This window comes from Marmota monax, unplaced genomic scaffold, assembly GCF_021218885.2.
Source record: "Marmota monax isolate L192 unplaced genomic scaffold, Marmota_monax_Labrador192_F-V1.1 WCK01_AAM20220418_F8-fsc00125, whole genome shotgun sequence".
In the NCBI taxonomy this organism is placed as follows: Eukaryota; Metazoa; Chordata; class Mammalia; order Rodentia; family Sciuridae; genus Marmota; species Marmota monax.
The window spans coordinates 13502656-13524009 of NW_026695235.1; the positions used below are offsets into that span (position 1 = coordinate 13502656).

The 21354-nt window shown below is 51.0% G+C and overlaps 1 protein-coding gene across 13 annotated transcripts in view; it reads left to right on the forward strand.

Moving 5' to 3' along the window:
* Window positions 1-21354, forward strand: part of Pcbp3 (poly(rC) binding protein 3) — a 227378-nt gene that overhangs the window by 159554 nt on the left and 46470 nt on the right. Inside the window, exon 4 of one of the 13 annotated variants that reach the window (XM_046439068.1) lies at window positions 6466-6559. The exons of 11 other annotated variants lie outside the window; for them this stretch is intronic. The gene's annotated coding sequence lies outside the window, so the exon portion shown is untranslated. The remainder of the gene's footprint in view (window positions 1-6465; window positions 6560-21354) is intronic. One more of the 13 variants, XM_046439067.1, reaches the window with a different exon arrangement.

The following is a 21354-nucleotide window of genomic DNA, read 5'->3' on the forward strand; positions in this document are numbered from 1 at the left end:
CTCACTTTTTTGTAGACCCTAACCCAGGGCTGTGCGGAGTGTGGATGCCACCGGGTCCTTGCCAGGACGCCATGCAGAGTGGTGCACACACAGGAGATCCAAGTAGGACTGGAAGGGCTCTGATACAGCCGACCACATACAGTTAGAGCTGACATATAAATGCTTTCCCTGGGCTTCAAGGGAAGTCAGAGCCTCTGACTTATCCAGCAGAATCAGATCTTGCACTGCTCAGGTCAGGGGCCACATACCTGTTCACCCTCTGCATGGTGGCAAGTGCTGGGTAGGCACTGGGTGCAGCTGCAGAAGTAATGGGTGGAATCCAGGGGAACAGAAAGCCCACAGCAGAGGAGGAAGGGCCACCACTGAACCAACATGTCAATGACCAAGAAGCCATGGCGTACCATCCACTCTGGGGTCCACATTTGGAGCAGATCCTGGGGGGGGGGGCGGATAATGCTGCCCTGGGGTCTTGCTGTCTACTTTTATGGGGGTATTGCATAGAGAGACTCCCTGAGGGAGTCAGCTTGAGAGACAGTGCCTAAGGGCTCACAGCACTCCCCATAGCACTGCTCTGGTTACCCCGTCCCCAAGACACCCTCCTCTGCTCCTCAGCCCTGCCCTCACCCTCACGACGGCCTTGCCAGCCCTTCCCCAGGGACCCTCACAGACCTCTCCCTCATGCCCTCAGTATCGCCCCTGGTGACCCAGCAGATGTGCCCAGAAAGTCTCCCAAGGTTGGTAGGCGTGTTGGGACCAGCAGAGCATTGCAGTGGAACTCTGTGTGCTGTGGCACACTGTGGGTGTACTCAAGGAGGCTGAGCAAGGGGAAGTTTCTATTGGAAAAAAGGGGACAAATTTACCTAAGATCTTGCATAGGAGACTGTTGGTCTTGAAGACCCAAGGCAGGAGTTGGCATCGGTTCTTTGGTCGGGGTGCTGCTGCTGAGTTCTGTCCAGAGCATCCTACCCAAGTTGTCACAGTCTTAGAAAACCTTAAAGATAAACTGTTTCAGAAATCTGTGCACACGTAGCATGCAAAGAATGGGGCATGTGTTGAAGGAGAAGGGGTTTTAGGAAGTCCTTTAGTAGTGATCTCAGGCAGAAGGCAGGAGTCTTCCACCTTCATAACCTTCCAGCTCCAAGGTAAGGCGAGACAGGAATGGTTCCATCTTAGGGTCAGCAGTTCTCCCCTTCTAAAGTGCCTTTCTTGGTGAGGTTTTCCCCTAAGGAGCATGTGCAAGATCCAAACTAGCCCCTTTGCCCATGCCAGTCACCCTCTGTTCATCTCTTAGCATGCATTGCGGTCCAAGAGAAGGCAGGTACCAGGCAGACAAGAAGTGCCTGGTGCTGTACCACAGTGCCTGGGCCTGGGGCAGTGCCTGGCATCAGCAGGTGCTTAGCAGGTGGCAGAGAGCGGAGCAAGCCTTGCTGGACCAGGTAGAACTGGCCAGCAGAGCCCAGGCCATGGGGGCCAGGCAGGAGAGGACTGGTGGAGGTGAGTGAGGCATGCTATGTGGGGTGCCCAGCATGACTGTGCATCAGGAGAGTGCAAGTGCATCCCAGCTACTGGGTCTGGGTCCTGATCAGTGACCTCGCTCTTCCCAACAAGAAGGGATATCTGCTCCCTGCCTCTGCTCAGTGGACGCTGGTCCCGACAGGCAGCATCTCACACACTGGGGAAACCCCGCAGATAGCAGCCATCAGGTGACTGCTGAGCTCCCAATGAGCCTGGTCCCTGTGTCATCACTACATATTGCCCAGAGCACCCCTCTGGGCCTCCCTGGGCTCTGTGCAAGATCCTGTGGCCTTTCCAGGGGGGCGTGGGTCTGCCACGCGACCAGCGCATGAGCAGCGCACGAGCCTCATAAAAGAAAGCTCGATGCATAAAAATTGCTAGTGAGTTTTAGAATTAAAGAGACAGACTCTCATTCACCTTTATTTCCCAGCTCCGAGGTGGCTCCTCCTAGCTCCCGCCTCCAGCCACCTAATGCGGTGGCGAGGTTTACAGAAGAGGCGAGAGAGAGAGAGAGAGAGAGAGAGAGAGCGCACACCAGGGAGTGAGCTTTTATTGGGGAACAAAAAATTCCAGGGAAAATCCCATCCAGTGAAGGTTAAAGGGGGCAGCATCCCAAGGTCAGGGCCAATGATTGGGTCTTCGGGTCAGTGGCCAGGCACGCCTCTGCACAGACAAGCCCTCATACCTGGGACAGGGTGGGGAAGGCTCTGACACGGCTGTGTCTAAGCGCCTCTCACCCAGCCAGGGAGGTAACTCAAATCATGAGCGAGGATGGCCTCCCACAAGTGGGCACTCAGGGGTACGCACTTGGAGACCTGCAGACAGGAATGCAGGAATGGCTATCCTCCACCTTGCTCCTTGGACACAGGGTCCCAGACTCCAGGCCATTGGGCAAGGGCTGATGACTAGGGCCTCTCACCAGAGAGGCCTGGTAGCCACCAGCTGGTCCATAGCCAGAGGCTTCTCTAAGGTGGTGGAGGGGTGGCCCCTTTCCTTAGCACATGAATGCCTGAAAAAGGAGCTGCTCCCACAGAGTACAGAGAGGGAGCCCTGGCAGTCACTAACCCAGTGCAGTCTATGTACTGGATGGGGTTATAGAGGCTGGGGGGCCCAGGAATGCCCACCCCAGCCTCTTGTGACACATGACCCCAAAAAAGACATAGGAGTCATTTGTATGGGGGCCAGAAAGAGCTCTCTCTCCATGGAGGCCCAGTCTGACCTGCTGGCTGCTGGTGCAGAGGCAAAGGCAGCTGCAACCCACGGCCAGAGCAAGTGTCACCCACTTCCAGCTCAGCGGCAGGCCTGCCCAAGCCTTCTCATTGCCACTGCGTCCACCACAGCAGTCTGTCATAGGTCCTGTGTATTCCAGTGGTTTCAGAGAAAAAAGCTCATCAAACACTTCCTAAATTTGAAATTTAAAACATTTCTGATTTGCGCAGTGACACCGTTAGGTTCTTGATTTCATTATAAACTGTTCCATTCACTCTGTGCTTTCAATAAGCTGCACATTGGCAAGGGCGGAGTAGGCTAATATGAGAATTATGCAACCTGATTTGTAAAACATATTTAGAGCATAATTATGCAACTAAATATGAGTTTCACCTGCAGTTCATGGTTGCTCTTCACGTGGCGCCTTATCTCTGACCTTCTAAAATAGGTCCAAAGTAAAAAGGACCAGGCTGCTGGCAGAGTGGCTGGCTGCAGGCCTGGGCAGGAAGCTGGGGTGAGCCAGGAGCACCTGTGATAAGGAGACAAGAGGGGGAAACAAAGAAAATGAAAATCCAACAAGGAAGGGCATGTCGTAGAGAGCAGGAGCCAACCCGAAGAGCGTGCAGTGGCGAACAGAATAGGTAACAGGATTGGCGGACAGCCCGCAACGTACAGCAAATACTGATGACGGATAAATGGGGGAGAAGGGACACCCCCTGAAGAACTTCACACAGCTGTTCTTCCTGCAGGAGCAGAGCACAGCCTTCCACTGAGTATAAAGCCAGTGACACTCATCCAAGGGACGGAAAGGGAACCGGCTCAACCAGGGAGTGGAAAGGTGTGGCACGGCCAGAGGTGGGCCAGCACCCCAGTGGTGGCAATGTGGTGCAGTGACACAGATCCCTGCCCTGGGACTCTGCCCTCAGCCTGTCTCTGCCCTCCAAGTGACTCCTGGAACTGTGGTGCCCCTGTGGCATCACCCTCCTGGCCAGGAGATACCAACAGAAGACTTGCCATGCAGCTTCCACGCCAAAATGCAGGCAGTGGCCCCTCAGGACAGGGCGAGCACCAGCTGCTTCTCTCTCTCACCTGTTTGTCTTTCCAGCAGCTTGAACTCAGTGGCAGCTCCTCCTCCACATGACAGGTGATGCCTCAGCTTCCCTCCTCCCTCAGGCCCACTCCTTCTTGGCCTTATTGTGGGTGCTATGCCTGGGTTCCTCCTCTAGCCTGGGAGCCTGGGCTCAGTGCACAACTCACTTCCTGTCCTCCTCCTCAAGGACCTGGCCGCCTCTCTACTCCTACTTGATGTGCTTCCTTCCTTCTTCCCACTGCATGCATCAAGCTGGACTTTCCCTGCCCTAGACTGCACATCTACTGCAGCCACCATCCATCTCTTCTTGCATCAGTGACCAGGTCCTCAGTGCCTGTACTTACTGTCACCTCTGGCTTATCTCCCACCAGACTGCTTTATCAAAGTCACCCCAGACCTATCCACACCAGACCCAAGGTCGTATCCAGTCCTCCCCCAGGTGTCTGGTGGGAGGAACACTATCTTCAGTGGTCTGGGTCCAACTCCATTCCCTGAGATTTGTGACTGTGAGCTGTGAGTGACACTGTGCCATTGCTGTCTCCACCCACCACAGGAGCATCAGAGCCTCTACTGTGTGGTGATCTCAGCCAGCAGGGCCAGATGGGGCAAGGCCATCCTGATTCCCACTCCTGTTCCTCCTCCCTCCTGTTAACCGGTGCTGGATCCATGCTTCCAGGACATATCTGCAAGGACAGAGTCTGCCCAGCTGGACTGCAGTGGAGATGTACTGGCCAAGCAGCCTGACTGTGCACCAGAAACTTCAGACTTTGCATCTTTTGACATAGAAATTATATTTCTACATAGTTCTAGGAAGACAAGGGAAGTCAGAAAGAGACATATGCAAAGATGCTGTCTTAACCATTCCTGCTGCTATAATAAATACCCCAAACTGGGTGACTTTTCAGTAGCGTGAACCCGTTCCTTACCGTTCTGGAGGCTGGGAGTCAGAGCAGGATGTCAGCAGACTGTGCATCTGGTGAGGCCCCTCACTGCTTCCAAGATGGCCCCTGGAGTGCTGTGTCCTCCGTAGAATGCTGTCGGATGAGGCGATCACTGCTTTCACGATGGCATTCTCTGGAGGGGTAACGCTGCATGGGAGGGCAAAAAGAGTCACATTGGTCCCATGAGCCCCTTCATATGGCATTAATCTATACATAAGGGTGGAGCCCTCATGCCCTTACCACCTCCTAAAGGCCCACGTCCTCATACTGTCACAGTGGGTTAGTTTCCAACATGTGACCTCTGGGTGGAAACCTTGAAGATGATTATCAAAATAGTGCTTAATATTACAATTCAGCCACCCAGCATAGTCAGTCATTGTAGGCTAGTCACATTTTTAAGCATTATAGTATATAAAATAGAATCCATAAAAGTCTCATGCACAGAATGTAATGCTATGGATCTGCAATCACTGTTACATAGGCCAGAATGCATTGATACAGAGGGATATTGAGTATGTGATGCTAAGTGTGAAAAAGCAGAGCAAACACAGGCAGTTTGGTTCTGTTCTTGCTGAAGAGACTTACTAACTCCACCTGGACAACAATCTGAAGAGGGAGACTTCCTGACACCACAGATGGATGATCTTTCTGGGAACAACTAGCTAGGGGTGTGCTTTTCTATCGTGAATATCCCCTATCTGGTTATTTTAGTTTAGTAATGAACCATGGGGATGACTTGGGTGGGTAAGGCCTGTGGGACTGCACCTCCTCTGTGCCTTGGTGGGCACTGTTAAGCCATGGGACCTCCCTGGTGCAGCCTGTACCTTCTGCACAGCCCACAGCCCCTCTGGACATTCTCTCCAAGCGTCTACATGTGTTTGATGGTTATGTCGTCTGGTCTTTGTGTAAGACAGGGGTAAAGGTAGCATGTCACACCAGGCAGAGTGGGAGGCTGACTCTTAACCTGGTGGCAGAGGTGCCTAGGCAGAGTGGGAGGCTGACTCACCAGGTGGCAGAAGTACACAGTTTGGTGGGTGAACCAATTTATGTGCCCCTTTCTCTCGTGCCAAGTGACTCAGCCCTGGGGTCTTGGTCAGTCGATGCATCCCACCTGCGCAGATCACAGCCCACATCAGGACTGCTCTCAAGAACACAGCATACTCATCCATTTCTGGGCTTATGTGTGGGCTTGCTTCTCAGGGAAGATTACAGTGAATTACAAATGGCAGGATATCCAGTCTGTGCTGTTTCAGGCCCTCGTCCTGGTGAAGAATAACCTCCTGATGCAGTTCCGTGAGAACCTGCAAGTGTGTCGCCAGCCAAGCCCAGGACCAGCCCTGGGCCAATGGGTAGGCTCTGCCTCCTGCCCAAGCCGTCCACAGGCAGACGGTCAGCAGCAGCGATGACAGCTCGAGCCTGAAGAGCTGTGTCTGGATTAATGTGGGCCGAGGTCCCCCCATTCCAGGGGCTTAGCTGCTGCAGCCTATGTCCTACAGGCACTCTGCCTTGTTCAGCTGCCCTGTTGGGGGAAGGAACCATTGGAATGACAGCCCACGAGTACTGGATGCCCCTCCAAGGGCACAAGGGGAGCGGGGCGAAAAGTAGGTCACATGTGCCTGGGCCATGTCACGCGGTCCCCACCCCAGGCCAATGGGATGGGTGGCTTCCTTCAGTCGAGAACAAAACAGCTCTCTAATTTTTCTCCTTTAGCGTTTCATCTTCTCTAAACAGGGAGAGTGGCCATCTGTCTGGTACCCACATCCAACGCGATCCTCCCGACCTCACGGGGCTGCTTTGTTCTGAGGTAAGGGGATTTTGTGGGCCTGGGGAAGCAGTCAGCGGAGCAGGACAGGTGGCCAAGGCTGGCTGTGAGGACAGCAGACCCAAGGAAAGCAGACCCAGGCGGCGTGGCAGGGCAAGTAGAGTTCTCACACGTGTGGGTTGTCGGGACGAAGTGCTCGGAGGAGCTACCATGACTGCACAGAGCTCTTCTTGGGTGGACGGGCGGAAATTGGACTGTACGTGCAAGTGGTTTCAGATGCTTAGAGGACAGTGCTCTGCTCTAATAACATGGCTCCTTTGGAACAGTCAACGTTGTTCTGATGCTCTGCACTGGTAAAGCAACATTATTTGTAGGACAATGAACATAGTCTTAAGGATGTTTGTCAGAGATAGTGAATATGGATGGGGATGTAAACCCCACCCTGAGCATGCTGGTCACTCTCAGGAACCAGGGTCCAGCACCATCCAGCTGGGGACATTGCCCTCTTAAGTAAACAGTTGAGCTGTCTGTTCCTGTGGGCAGGAGCTCCATGAAACCCAAATATCAGTGAGGCTAATGCACACCGATTTCTACCAAATGGAGGATGTGCAGTTTTGGAGCTCGATATCAATATTGAGAAGTAGCTAGTTCTTTTGGTTCTGGGAGGGCGTCAAACATGACTTTCTTGCATGATAAAGCTATGCAGACTGCGTAATAGTGTTTAAATGTTGGTAAAGCTAATGCGAGTTTTGCAGCTTATAAATAACAAAACGTCCTATCTTGCCTGAATGAATCGAGTGTTCCATTAGCTGGGGACCCTTCGGATGCACACATCTTGTCAGTGAGGTGTGCAGGAGGTGGTGTTCGTGGTCTCTGTATGGCGACCATTGGCGCCCCATCCAGACAGACTAAATGCTAGTGTTTGCATTTGCTGGAAAATGTTTCAGAGTCCTAATGGGGTTTGATCTTAATCTGTTGTATCAGTGAACAATTTTCTGCCTTTGAGAGATACAATATTTTAAATTTATGTTTTAACTGTTTGTATGGCCAGGATCATAAAAACAAATGCCCACACTTTAGGGTATCAGCTGTCCTACATTTTAGTTTATGGAACAGCAGTTGTACCCGTGGTGACACAAGAAGCTTTCCTCTTAGAGCGAGGTCATGGAAACGTCCTGCACTTAGTAATACCATTTCCTGTCAACTACAACCTGAGGGTGAGTCCCTAGTTACATTCCAAAGGGCTCTTTCCTTAACCAGGTTCCAGTCTTTTTTTTTTTTTTTGGTACTAGGAATTTAACCCAGGGGCACTTAACCACTGAGCCACATCCCCATTTTTGTATTTTATTAGAGACAGGGTCTTTCTGAGTTGCTTTGGACCTTGCTTAAGTTGCTGAGGCTGGGTTTGAACTCGCAATCCTCCTGTCTCAGCCTCCCTAGCCGCTGGGATTACAGGTGTGCGCCACGGCACCCGGCCAGGTTCCAGTTCATGGAAAATGTTCTGTTTCACTAAAGCAGGATAGAAGAATTCAATGATTTTCCTGTTGATGGTTTTTAAATCTTCCTTTTGTGCCTGGGGAAAGCCGAACCAACTTTGTGCAGCTTTTAGCATTGTCTCCCTCTCTCTGCTACTCTCTGTGTCCCAGAAGCTAGTCTTCCTGTGGCTCTTAGTCATGGCGTGCTGTAGCAGGACAGAGGTGTACTCTTGTGATGATCATGAGGGTTCACATCAAATTATAAAGTTATTACCCACCTGTCCCATTTGCCTTCAGGGGAAACACAAGTGCTGCTGCCTCAAGGGCAGGCCTGACCGTCCTTACTTACTGCCCCTCAGCCTCCAGTGAAAGGATGACAAATACAACCATGCAGAGGCACTGGGGCACCTTGCAGATTAGATTATGCTACCCAGACCAAAGGACGCCCCTAGAGCCTGTCTCTGTGCTCCTGCCTGCCCATCCCCAGGCTTCTCACCCGTGGGCAATGTGTCCTTAGGCACTGTGGACTGACTGCCTGTTCACATCGCGCTCATTGTGCTGGCTTTGATTCATTTGGGAGCTGAAGGGTCACAGGTGGAGTTGGCCTGACCAAGTCTTGGGCAGGTTCCCTCTGACCCTGCACCCCACATTCCATGTGTGGGAGGTGTGCACGATCTGGGCCCTGCTGGGTGGGGCCAGGAGCCTGGATAAAGCATTCTGCCACCAACCAAGGAGCCTGAGAAAGACCTGGGGTCAGGAACACCCCTACAACTGGAGCCTTCTAGCCAGGGACACTCAGAGAACCAACAGGCCTGGATGCTGTGACTTGGGGCCAGCAAGGCCATCCATGGCAAAACTAGTGGGCTTGGCAGGACCCTCTGGGGCTCCAACCCAGCTGGAAGTGATCAGACCCCATTCTTTACATCTCAGCTACACGTGTCTGGCTAGGAACCACCCCCACCCCAAGGACACTCTGGAGGTACAGCCACAGCTCCCTCCTGCATAGTGATGTGATTCAGAAGCTCTGGGCTGGCCCGCACTCTGGAGCTGAGCAGCCTTCCAGGAGGTCCTCTGTGAGTCTGAGAACCACTGTACAACCATGCAGGAGTGAAAGTTTAAGTACAGGTCACGTGGGGCTCCTGGTACAACTGGAGTGGTGGCCGAAAGGGGCAGTCCTGGGTCAGGAGAACAGCCTGTGGTGTCCAGTGACCACATGTCCAAGGTGAGCAATCCCCTGTGGGGACTCCTGGCTGAATCATGTGGTTCATTACCTGTGGCGGGCCTTCCTGTAAGAAAGGAGACAGGCTGCTCCCCACACACGTCCACTGAGAGCCCTGTGGGAGACCAGGAATGAGGAACCTAGAGGAGAGTGACCTCTCTTGCTAGAGTTCAGGGTGAGCAGGACCCCAAGGCAAGTGCCAGGGGAGAGAAGATGCACTGGTCCACAACCTCTAGTCCTAGGACTAGGACATCCACTGGGAAGTGTCCAGGGGTGGGCAGGTATGGCCAGGAGAGGTGAAAGGGCTACAATGGCCACTGTCACAGCCCCAGACAGGAACCAGGGCCAGAGGGTCTCAGGGGAGGAGAGGACCTGACTGGGGTGGTAGCCCGACAGGGGCAGAGGTGAGTCCTGGAGAGCCTGGGAGTGTGAGGGCCAGCCCTGACGCAGCCTTCCTGCCTGTCACACAGATACACAGACCCATGAGCTCTCTGAATACATTCAACATCACCTGCCTGTACGCACCCTCTTCCCTGCAAGCACCCTCTCCCCCCGGCTCAGCAGCCCTTCCTTCCCCTCGTCTCTGCCCTGATCAGACCCTATGTATGCGTCCCCACACTGAGGTACCTGTGGGGAATACGGGCATTAAAGACCATCAGAAGAGTGCAGGGATGTGGGGGGAGCCATGCACCCCGAACTATCAGGAAGAATGGTTAACCTGGTAGGCGCTGGGTGGAGGACAGATGGCAGCAGGGGCGGGACTGGGTTTGCTTTGTGTGTGTGTGTGTGTGTGTGTGTGTGTGTGTGTGAGAGAGATTTGTTTTTGTGTTTGTTTTTGTTTTTTTCACTGAATCAGAGATTGAACCCAGGGCCCCTGTGTGCTAGACAAGTACTCTACCACTGAGCTACATCCCCAGTCCTTGCTTTGCTTTAATCAAACCAGCATTTAAATCACTAGAAATGGATAAACTATTCAATAAGTGATGTTGAGTCAATTTAAAAAAACACTAAATTTAGAATTTGATCTCACACCAAATACAGATGTATTTGAGATGGGGTAATGAGCTAAAAGGCACAGAAATCCACGTTGATTTTGAAAAATGAGCTTTTTCTTACAGGGCATCCTAGGCCATGCCACACAAAAAGGCACAAGAGTGCCAGGTCCATTAGTGCAGAAATAGCAACCAAACACAAATAAAAAGGCAGCTGTTAAGAAACAGAGACTCCGAGCGGCTGACAGATGTCCAAGGGGCCAGTGGCCAGGGAATGGCAACTAGGAGAAGTGTGCATGGCTGTGAGGAGTAGAGGTTGGGAGCACACGGGCTGCCTGTGTGCCCTGCTGACCTGGAGGGCAAGGACCGTGCAGCTCTGCATGGAAGACTTTTGGCCAGGTCTACGTATACCTGACCTGCAGTTCTCACTGCAGATCTTAGCAAACTTTCATGTGTGCAGAGAGCTGCATGTAGGGTTGTGAGAGGAGCGGAGCCCTGCCTTCAGTCAGGGTGCCTGAGGCTGTCAGGTCTGCACTCCGGCCTCCCTGGAGGAAATCATGATGAGGGCATCGACGGGAACAGGAGGTGTGCCGTGTTTAAGCCACAGAATGTCACTGGGCAGTAAGAAAGAGGATGTGTGGTGATGATGGGCCCAGCCCTAGCAGCAGCAGGTGGGTCTCAGACATGCTTTTAGTCAAAGAGTGGGCTCAGAGTGCAAGCCCACAAGGAGACAGGAGGATGCCGCCGAGCTGCAGCAACTGCCTGGAGTTGGCCAGAGCTGCCTCACTCTGGGTGTGGAAGGTTCCAGGTCATGAATGAGTAAGTCACATGCTCAGGGCCGCAAGACACTCGGGCTGCACCCTTCAAATTATACTCCTCACAGCCTCCAGGCGATGCTGCCCTTCAAAGCCAAGTTACAGAGCACACATGATGTGGCACTTATGCAAAGTAGGGCTAGGAAGAGGCCCAGCACCCGCTGCAGCATGCAAGCGTGTGGCTCCAGGGAGCTTTGTCCCCTCCGCAGCCTGTGTGTTCCCAGAGCACTTGGGCCCTGCCTGCCCTGGCCAGGCTCCGCCACGCTCAAGTCCCAGTCAGGACAGCTCGGTTGGCATTCATATCGCCTTTTGTTTTGTTCTTTTTATTGGTCTCAGAGAGGATGCTGCTGCTGTGACAGTCACACTGTCTGGGTGACCTAAGAAAGTGAGCTGATTGTGATTGATGTGGACCGGAGCCAGGAGCAGTTGCCTAGGGGCCATGACAAGGAGTCCACACCCAGATTCAGCCATGGTCCCCGGTGGCCCCCCAGGGGCCTCAGGACTGGGCCTACAGAACAGTTGTTCTCATTCCCAGTGTGCAGCCCTCAGTACCAGAGACCTTGGCCGGAAACAGGAGGCAGCAGGGGTGAGCCAGAGGAAAGGCCAGGACTTCTGCCTTGGCTGCACAACAAAGAAGCCTGCAGGACCTCCTTCAGGTCTGCCCAGTGACATCCTTGTTGACAAACCTCATGCACCCCACTTCTTTCCAGCAGAATGCAGGGGGCCAGCCTCAAGAATCAACACTCCCAACCAGAGGGCCTTTTAATTGATTTTTACCCATGCGGTATTTATGAAGGTGCTCATAAATGTGTGTTTGCATTTTGGCAAGGAATACAGGGCTTGTCTCTCACATACATGTGGCTTTCTCAAATACATACATTGAAATAAAAAACCAAATCCATTAAAATAAATTAAATGAGGCAGGCAGCTGCGAGGTTTACAGGATTAACAGGCCATCAGCGGCTGAACTCCCAGCGCCTCACTGTGATGCTGTTGCCTTGGGGATTAAGCTAATCCTAGAGTCAGCTGGGAGCAGGATAGCACAGATTCAGTAGCTGCAGTGTGGGGGCCTGGCTTCTGCCACCCTCCAGTCTTCCCTGCTGAGGCTGCCCACCTGGACATACCACCAGGCCCGTTGGGAGCAGGTGAAGCCCTCAGTCCAGCACAGTGCAAGGGGATGCCATCATCCCTGCTCCCCACACCATCCCGCCTGCCCCTGCCCTCTTCAGTTGCAGTGTCAACACCTATGGGCCAGGCTTCCAAGGATACTCTGTGTGTGTGAAGGTCCTCAGTGGCAGGAAGCCCAGGGAGACCCCTGGGCGCCCTCTACACCTGCCCCCAGGCGGCCTCCTGTTTGTGTTATTGTGACCCAGGTCTTCCCGAATCTCTGGCACCCTCAGCAGGCTCTTCAGTGCTGCCCGCCATCCCCCACTCCAGATTCTGCAGAAACACTTCCAGAGCAGCAGTCCAGGGTCAGCTGCCTGCAGCCAGTCTCAACTTTGCAAGCCAGTCTCTCTGTAGCTTTAGTCCACCCAAACGTTCATGTTTTTCTTTTTTGAAAGTTTCTCATGTAAGTTTTCTTGATTCATTTTTGTCTTGATTTATTTTTGGCTCTTTTAAATTTTGTTTAATTTTTAACTACTTAAAATCACTTGTTTTCCTTGGATGACTCTCATTTTGTTTTCTTTAAAATATTATTATCGGGCTGGGGTTGTGGCTCAAGCGGTACCGTGCTCGCCTGGTATGCGCGCGATCCGGGTTCGATCCTCAGCACCACATACAAAGATGTTGTGTCCGCCAAAAACTTTAAAAAAAAAAAAAAAATGTTAAAAAAAATTCTCTCTCACTCTCTCTTAAATAAATAAATAAATAAAATATTATTATCATTTATTATTTTATTTCTCTTTTTATCTTTTTTCTTAATTCTTTCTTTCATTTGGGAAGATTTTTAATGTTTGATTGCTTCAGCTTTTATCTTTTTAAAAAATTGTATTGTATTTTCGTACATTGCCATTTGTAGTGTTGTAATGAAGTATTACTAGCATTAAGATATTAAGACACTAAAAGAAATCACCAGGTGTGGTGGCACACGCCTGTAAATCCCAGCAGCTTAGGAGGCTGAAGTAGGAGGATTGCAAGTTCAAAGCCAGCCTCAGCAAAAGCAAGGTGTTAAGCAACTCAGTGAGACCCTGTCTCTAAATAAAATACAAAATAGGACTGGGGATGTGGCTCAGTGGTTGAGTGCCCCTGAGTTCAATCCCTAGTACCCACCCCCAAAAAAGAAATGACCTCTCAATCTAATTTCAGCTTATTTTTCTATTGAATTTGAGCATGAGCTATGATTCTGCCTGTGTTGACAAATGAATCTTGTGTAGTCGTTAATCTGTGGGTCTTCCAGCCCCACGCACACCCTCCCAGAGAAGCTGTGTTCCTCTCCCATCTTACTATGACCCTCAAGGAGACCCACGTACCCTCAACACCTGCTGTCCACGTCACCTGCAGCCTTGGGAGGCACAAACACAGCAGGGCTAACCTAGCCTTAGCCAGCCTGCCCTTCTGCCAACATGTCTACATCCTGCTGCCCTCTGCCTATAGCCGTCATGTGACTGTGGGCAAGTCACTCACTTGCTGCCTGTGCCCTCCCTCCCCATCTGCCATGCAGTCAGCAGTCTGTTGGCAGTGTCCTTAGGTCTCCATCCTGTTCTGAAGGCCAAGCTGACCAGGAGCCTCTCTAGGACAGAGAAGTCGGCCCTCTTGACAAGCATCACTGGCACCTGAGGCACTTCTCACCAAGAAAGGGGAGCATCAGCTCCCAGGAGAGCGACCCTGTAAACGATCAGGCTGGGGAGGCCTGCAAGGCTCACCCTAGTCCTTGTGCCTCCTACACAGAGAGCCCGCCCCTGAGAAGATCCTCTTCTCAGTGTTCCTGAGGGCAGGGACCCCTACAGTTGGCCGCTAAGCAGGACTGCTCCTCCTCAGTTCTTTCTGGCCCTGATGGGGCACAGGCAGGCACAGGGACTCCAGCCACTGAAGGAGACAGGGTCTCCTGCCATGGACTGGATCCTTCCCAGGACAGTTTCCAGGTCTTGGGGGTGGCATGTCCCAGGTCAGGCTTCCTCTTCATCCCTGGATTTAGCAGAGGAGATGATTCTCCTGCCCTGTGTTCTTCCAGAGGCTGCTATTTAAACTTTTCTTCACTCCAGGAAGGACAGCGTCACCTCCTGCCAAAGGGGCATTTCCTGATGAGATGGGAGGGGCTGCTGCCTTGGAGCGGAGCCCCCACACCCTGGGACACCACGCTGTTAAGTGAACAAACACAGGCCACAGGGCTATGAGAGCATTCCTTCTTGCCCTTGCTCACCAGGTTGCTTCTGACCTGTTCATGGATGATGGCGAGGCCGCTCCTCAGGGTGCAGGTTCTCTGGCCCAGTGCAGTGTCCATGCAGGCCAGTGTGGACCTGTGTACAGCCCTCTACTTCATCACTGGGCGGATTTTGTTTCCTTCAAAACCTCCTGCCCTACTGACTAACCTTGGCCTTCTTTTCATCTATAATTCCCCAATTCTCATGCCTATCACTTTGTTTTGACAAGAGCAATAATTTGAAACTCTGTGCCTACCCCACCCAGCCCAGAAAAAGTGGTACCAGAGTCACAGGCTTGGAAAGAAGCACATGGTACTTGGCTTTTGTGTTTGGGTGAATTATCTGTACCCGACTCCAGTGCTTCCTTCTGCTCTGATTGGGCTTGTCCATCATGATGCTCTGAACTGTATCAAGTACCTTTCTGACTTCCATGAGGGAACTGCCTTTGCAGAGTGGGCAGCCAGTGCTGGTGCCCTCTTCCCTCTGGGAGGCTGTGGTACTTCCCTGAGTGCTGTGCAGTTGCCCTGCTCCCATGACTGTGCTGAGACCTGTGCCCAGCACACAGCGACAGTGCGTTGGAACTGGCTGTCCCTCAGGCTTGTGTGCTTGGCTCCTGCTCTTCTTCAGTTTACAGATATGTGAGCAGAATTCCTGACCCTACATTACCCATCCACCCCAAGTACAGACTCCACAGGTCCTGTGTACTGTTGGTCTTCATGTACGTGGCTGGTTCTACGTGTTCACATTTGACTGAGTTTATGAGTAGAATTTCTAATTAGAAGTTGGAATGCTGGGTCTAGGTGATGTCAGCGGTCCCCTTCATCATACCGAATGTCTTTCCCAAGTTAACCAGTTTGCTCTGCTGTTCTCCAGCGCTTGCTGCCAAGGCTTTTGTTGTGTTATGTTGTATTCCCGCCTTTCTGGTAGGAATCTGGTGGCACCACCGTGACCTTACTCTGCTTCTTCCTCTTGACTTTTGATGCCCATCTGCCAGAGGATGGGTTCCGGACCCCTCTATGGAAACCACAGTGCATGGATGCTCAAGTCCTTTATATAAAATGGCGTAGTATTTGCACATTACCTGTGCACTTCCTATAAATCGTCTCCAGGTGACTTATAAACCCTAATATAATATATGTGCTACGTAAGTAGTTAATTCTGATTGTCTAGGGAAGAATGAGAGGGGAAAGAGCTTGTGCATGTTCAGTACAATGCAATTTTTTTTTTTTTTTTACAGATTATTTCAATCCATGGTTGGTTGAATCCAAAACCCATAGGTTCTTTTGGTCATATGGATGGCCTCTTCTGGACCATGCCTGTTCAAGGCTCATGCCTCTTCTTCCTGAGCAGCATGGGAATGCTCCCTGGACAGAAGCCTGTGGGCTGCTTTTCTCTCCTGACAGGGTCTGTGGGGCACACAGAAAGTTGTAGCTCTAATTGGTTCGTCATTTCTGTCTTCTCCTTAACAATTAGTGCTTTCTTGTGTCTAAGGAAATCTACCCTTTTCCCAGCCGTATTTATTACATCTCTGCTGCTTCCAAAGGCTGCCCTCTGTCTGTGACCCCGTTTGGATACAGGCCACCTGGAATGAATCTGAGGGGGAAATTGGGGAGGAAGCATTCGGGCTCTGTTGTCCACTTGCCCTTCTGGTTAGTTGAGTGCTGGCTTCTGCCCAGTGGAACTGCTGGGGGAATTGACTGGTCCCGCCCACCCCCCCCCCGGCTGGTTACTGGAGCTTTCTGTGCGGATCAGTGGCGAGACCCTGTCATCTCACCTTGTTCTTTTCCTCAGGCTATTCGCAGCATGATGACTTTTTCACGTACATTGTAAAATGAGCTCATCTGTGGAATCGGGTCTGTAGATAAGTTGGGAAGCAGTACATCCCAAGTTTCCGAGCAGGAGTCTAGGAACCATATTTGTCTTCTGATTCTCAGGTTCTCTTTAATTGCTCTCATGTTTTCAGTTTTCTTTTTTGGTAATGGGAATTGAACTCAGGGGTGCTTGACCACTGAGCAACATCTCCATCCCTTTTTTATAATTTATTTAGAGACAGGGTCTCACTGGGTTTCAAGTGCCTCATTAAGTTGCTGAGACTGGCTTTGAACTTGTAATCCTCCTACCTCGGCCTCCCAAGTTACTAGAATTATAGCCATGCACCTCCATGCCCGGCTCCAAGTTTTCAGTTTCCTACTGAGAGGTTTTACACATCTTTTGTTACATTTATCCCAATTCTGAATCTTTAATGTTCTTGTAAATGGTATCTGTTTTAAATTTTATTTTCTAAACCTTACTTTTATGGAAATGTGTAAGATGATCACCCTGTTGAAATCTTCCCTTTTGACTGTTGTCTGAGGATCATTTTGGATTCATAAGGCTACCAGGTCCTCTGCATTGTCGATTTTCCTTGCTGGTTTCTCACTGTATCCAAAGTAGGAGGAGTGTCCACTGCACTCTCTAGTGAGGCCCTGTGGGGCACAGAAATTTAGGGAGTGCAGACTCCCATTGGCATGTTTGGGTCCCCAAATGAGAGGTTATGGGAAACCTGCAGGTGCACTTGGGGAGCACTCAGCACAGCCCAGGTCAAAGCGGGAAGCTATGCCAGGATGTAGGAAGAGCAGGCTCATCCCAGCCTCTCCTTTACTCTCAGGGACCCTGAGGCTTGGGGAAATTGTTGTTTGATTCCTTGGGCGTGAGGCTCTGATGTGTCACTTCTGGACCTTTGGCCTCCATGGTCCATGTGTTTGAGCAGGTAGGGAGCATGGCTGATCTTCAGTTGTGTGCATTGTCAGCTCTTCTGTAGTCTGATTTCCTCACCAAACTGCGAGCCACTTCAGAGGATGGCCGTGCCCATCCATGCTACATGCACAGTGCCTGGTAGGAACTGTGAAAAGATGAGTGAGCCAGAATGTTCCCATGAACCCTTTGTAATGGGCCAGTGGAAGGCCCTGCTTGATAACCTCCCATGGCATCCAGAGGTTCCTGTGAGATGAACCACATTCAGAGAAGGTGCTGCGTGTGGGCACAGGGCACAGACAGCAGGCATAGCTCCCATTGCCACAACCTGGTGGAGACACAGATAGCTCTGAGTCAAGCTGGTGTCAGAGCCAGGTCTCAGTTCAGCCCTTAGAGAGATGCTCTGTCTCCACATGGAAGATGTTATGAATCTTGAAATGGCTGCTTTGAAAATGAGAGCGTTTGTATGAGGCACACACTGACATGGGATATGCTGGACCCCTTAGCACTTTTCCCCAAAGGCAGGGCACAGAAATATCAGCACCAGTAGGGGGAAGCCTGGTATGTTGCCATAACAAGAACAACTCTGCAGGTTGCAGACTAAGCCCTATGCATGGTCTCAGGAGCAGGAGGAAAGGGGTCAGTTTGCTGGTCCCTGCTCCTGTCACCTTTTCTCTGTCTTGACACTTGAGTGACAAAGGAGCAGGCTGTTTCAAACGCTCTCTAAAGTCAGGGTTGTGTAAGCCCTGAACATCTTTCTAATGCTAACTGTTACTGGCAAGAGCACTAAACTGCAGAAATCTCCCCTCCCCTGGATGGCCTCAAGGACACAGTGTGCACTGTGAGTCTCTCAAGGAGAATGCAACCGCTAATCAGCTCTGTCGGTTTCTGCTGCCGTGGCCTCATGCAGCCTGATGCGGGCACTGAGCTGTTAAACATGATAAATCAAGTCAGTGCTCACCCTCTCCCTGCCCCAGTGCCCCTTCTAGACAGCTGAGGCCTGTGGTGCAGCCCTGGACATGGCTCAGCTAATGGGGGTAGGCCAGAGCCGCCAGCCTTGACGGGCACTCACTGCTGCCACATGGACACCGACAGTGCTGCTAGAGGCACTCAGCCCCCCTCAGGAGAGGATCTTGTGTTGGAGGGACTCAAAGAAGTTGCTGCCATTGCACATACAGCAAGAGTGCTTGCTGCTATAAAATATAGACCCCTGTGAGCCATTTCTACTTTAGCACCCATCAGCTTATCTCCCCGAGAAGAGAGCCTTCTGTGCTATCACACTCTGGGCATGCCCAGCGCAGCATGTTTCTTTGGATGGAGCCATGTGTCTGGCTGTCACTTTTGACCAGGATGGAATGCAGAGCTTGTCTGTCTGGTGGTCAGAAGCCTAGGCCTGTCATCAGCCAGGTTCAGGCCGTAGCACCTCACTGCTCACAAGTGAACAGGGACAGAAGAGCCCTACTGGATTGGGACAGCACGTGTGTGGTGTGTGGTGGCAGCTGTTCTGGTTATGGCAGAGTGTGCTTGCTGGTATCTGTTGGTTGGAATGATCTTTTAAAAAATCATTGGCAGGGCTGTGGCTTTGGCTCAGATGTAGAGCACTTGCCTAGCACATGTGAGGCACTGGGTTCGATCCTCAGCACCACATAAAGTAAAAATAAAGACATTGTGTCCACCTGTAACTAAAAAATAAATATTAAAAAACATAATTGGCAAAAAAAAATTTTTTTTTTGAAATTTCACCACAATGGTGCAGGTTATGGGCAGCTGTTACAATTTAACCCAAATTAAAATTAACAAGTGTTTGGTTTGGGTCAAAATGGCGGACACACCACCTTGCCACTCCTGCTGAGTGCTACTGGGCCTTTAGGACAGAATGTGCAGAGGAGCTGCTGGAGGACTCAAGTCAGATGGCATCAGCCCACCTGGAGCTGGGCTGCAAGTCAGAGCCTGGACTGAGACAGCACAGAAGTGCCCTTTGGGTCTGAACCAGGAGCCTCTGGGCAGTGCTGCATTTCTGTCCCAGGAGCTGGAAAGGGAGCCTCTGGAGATTGAATGGGGAATAGTTTGCTTTAGTTAAGTTTTTCCATCCCTGCTTCCTAGGATCCAGCCTGGAGACCCTTCTGGGACACTGAGGGCAGTGGCCACCAGCAGATGTAAAAGCAGAGGGAGGGGGGCCTTCCTCTCTAATAGAGGGGTGCTCTTCCAGGGAAGAAGGATGCTCCCATTGCCTCTTTCTGTCTCTGTCCTCTCACTGCCTAGCCCTGGATGCAGATGCTATGGCAAGACAGATGAGGTCCTGGCTTTTGGCCAGAAAGACAAGATCCAAGGAGACCATGGGAGATCTGGGGGGACCTTACAGAGGAGGGCTTGAGGGAGGGACCCCGCAACATCGTGAGTACTCACAGGCAGGCCTTGACCTCTGCATCAAGGATCTGACCATAGAGAGTACAGCAAGGCCACTGTCATGAGGGCCAGGGGATGATGACTCACTCCCAAGCCCAGTGAACACTGGCAACACACATGGACAGAGTTGAGGATCACTGCTAAAGCTCTCAGAGCCAGAAACTGGAACCACAGCCCCCAGGAGGCTGTGGGACTGACTAACTGGTACCAGTGCTGGGCAAAATAAAAATATCTTCCTGCATAAAATTTAAGTAATGGCTAGAGTCTTATGACAATGTTCAGTGTCCAGGGGACAGCCTAATGTCCATATGGGACATGAAGGACCAAGAGTTTCAACCTTGTGAAAGGAAAGATGACCAATGGACTTTAGCCCACCGTGGCCCTCTGTGTTGGAGTGACCAGAGTCTTGAAAGCAGTTTCTGTGACTATGTTTCAGAAGGCATGAAATGAATGGAAGACAGGATGTCTCAGTAGGAAATACCAGGTGCGAAAAGAACAAAACAGAGCTTTTAGAACTGAAAAATCTAATAGCCAAAATAGAGACTATGTTGTGGGAACTCAGTAACAGACCGGGGTCCCGGGCCAGATGGCGCAGAGGCAGATGGGCTCCATGACCCAAGCTGATGCAGGAAGCAGGGAAATCCAACAGGGCCTCAAAGACCTGGCCTGACCCCAGCGGGCATGGCTGCTGTGCACATGTGGACACTCACCAAGGTGGACCACACTCTGCAGAGAAGAAAAAGTAGCCAAACAAATTTAAATAATTGAAATCATACAAAGTGTAGTTTAATTAAACTACAAATCAATAACCAAAGATAATTGGAAATTTTCCAAATATTTAAAAATCAAAATACACCCCTTTGAATGCTCTGGTCAAAGAGATATCGAAAGAAATTAGAACAATGAAAAAAATATCAAAATTTATAGGATACAAGTAAATCAGGGCTTTAGCATTAAATGTGACATTAGCTAAGAGGAAAGGTCACAACCCCTTCCACCTGAAGGAAAATCAGGCAGAAGGGAAGAAATGATAGAAGAGGACCAGAAACAAGTGGGATCAGACACAGAACCAAGCCTAGGGAGCCTCCATGCTGCATGTCTGTGCCTCCTCCATTGTGACCCTCAGAGCCTAAGTGAAGGTATAAACAGATGGACAGAGGGAAGTGGAAATACGGTCTATAGGGGTTGGTTCAGGACCCTCATGGGTACCAGAATCCTCAGTGCTGTGTCCTGATGTATTTGCACGTAACTTACATGTATCTCTATACGTTAGTGATCTCTGGATTACTGACAGTCCCTAATGTAATGTTAATGCTGACTGAACAATTGTTAAGCTGTTGGTTAGAGAATGTCGAGGAAAGAGTGTGCATGTGATCAGAACTGATGCAACCGTTGCAGGCCCAGCCACACAGCTCATGAAGGGCAAGTAAAGGAAATAATGCTCAGATATGCGCTAGAGAGACCAGATTGGCAAGGTGGTGGGCCCAGCAGGGCATGCTGGTGCTCAGCATGTGGCAAATTCAGGTATTGCTTTTGAGAACTTCTGAAATTTGGGGGGATATTTTCAGTCTGCAGTTGACTGAATCTGAGGATGCACAAGTATTGAGCATAGAGATCACTCCCTTCTGATTTTGGAATGTTTGTGAGGCCATGGAAATTGAGTTGGCCTCAGTACTCCTGGTATAAGTTTTTCTAATCCTTCAATATAGACCAGGAGTGGTGCTGGGAACTGGGGTTCAGTAGTGAGTGCTGTGGTTCAGAGGTGGTGTGAGTGTGTCTTCCAGAGGTCTGTGTGCTGGAAGCCTATCTGCAGTGGGTGGTACTGAAGGGGGCTC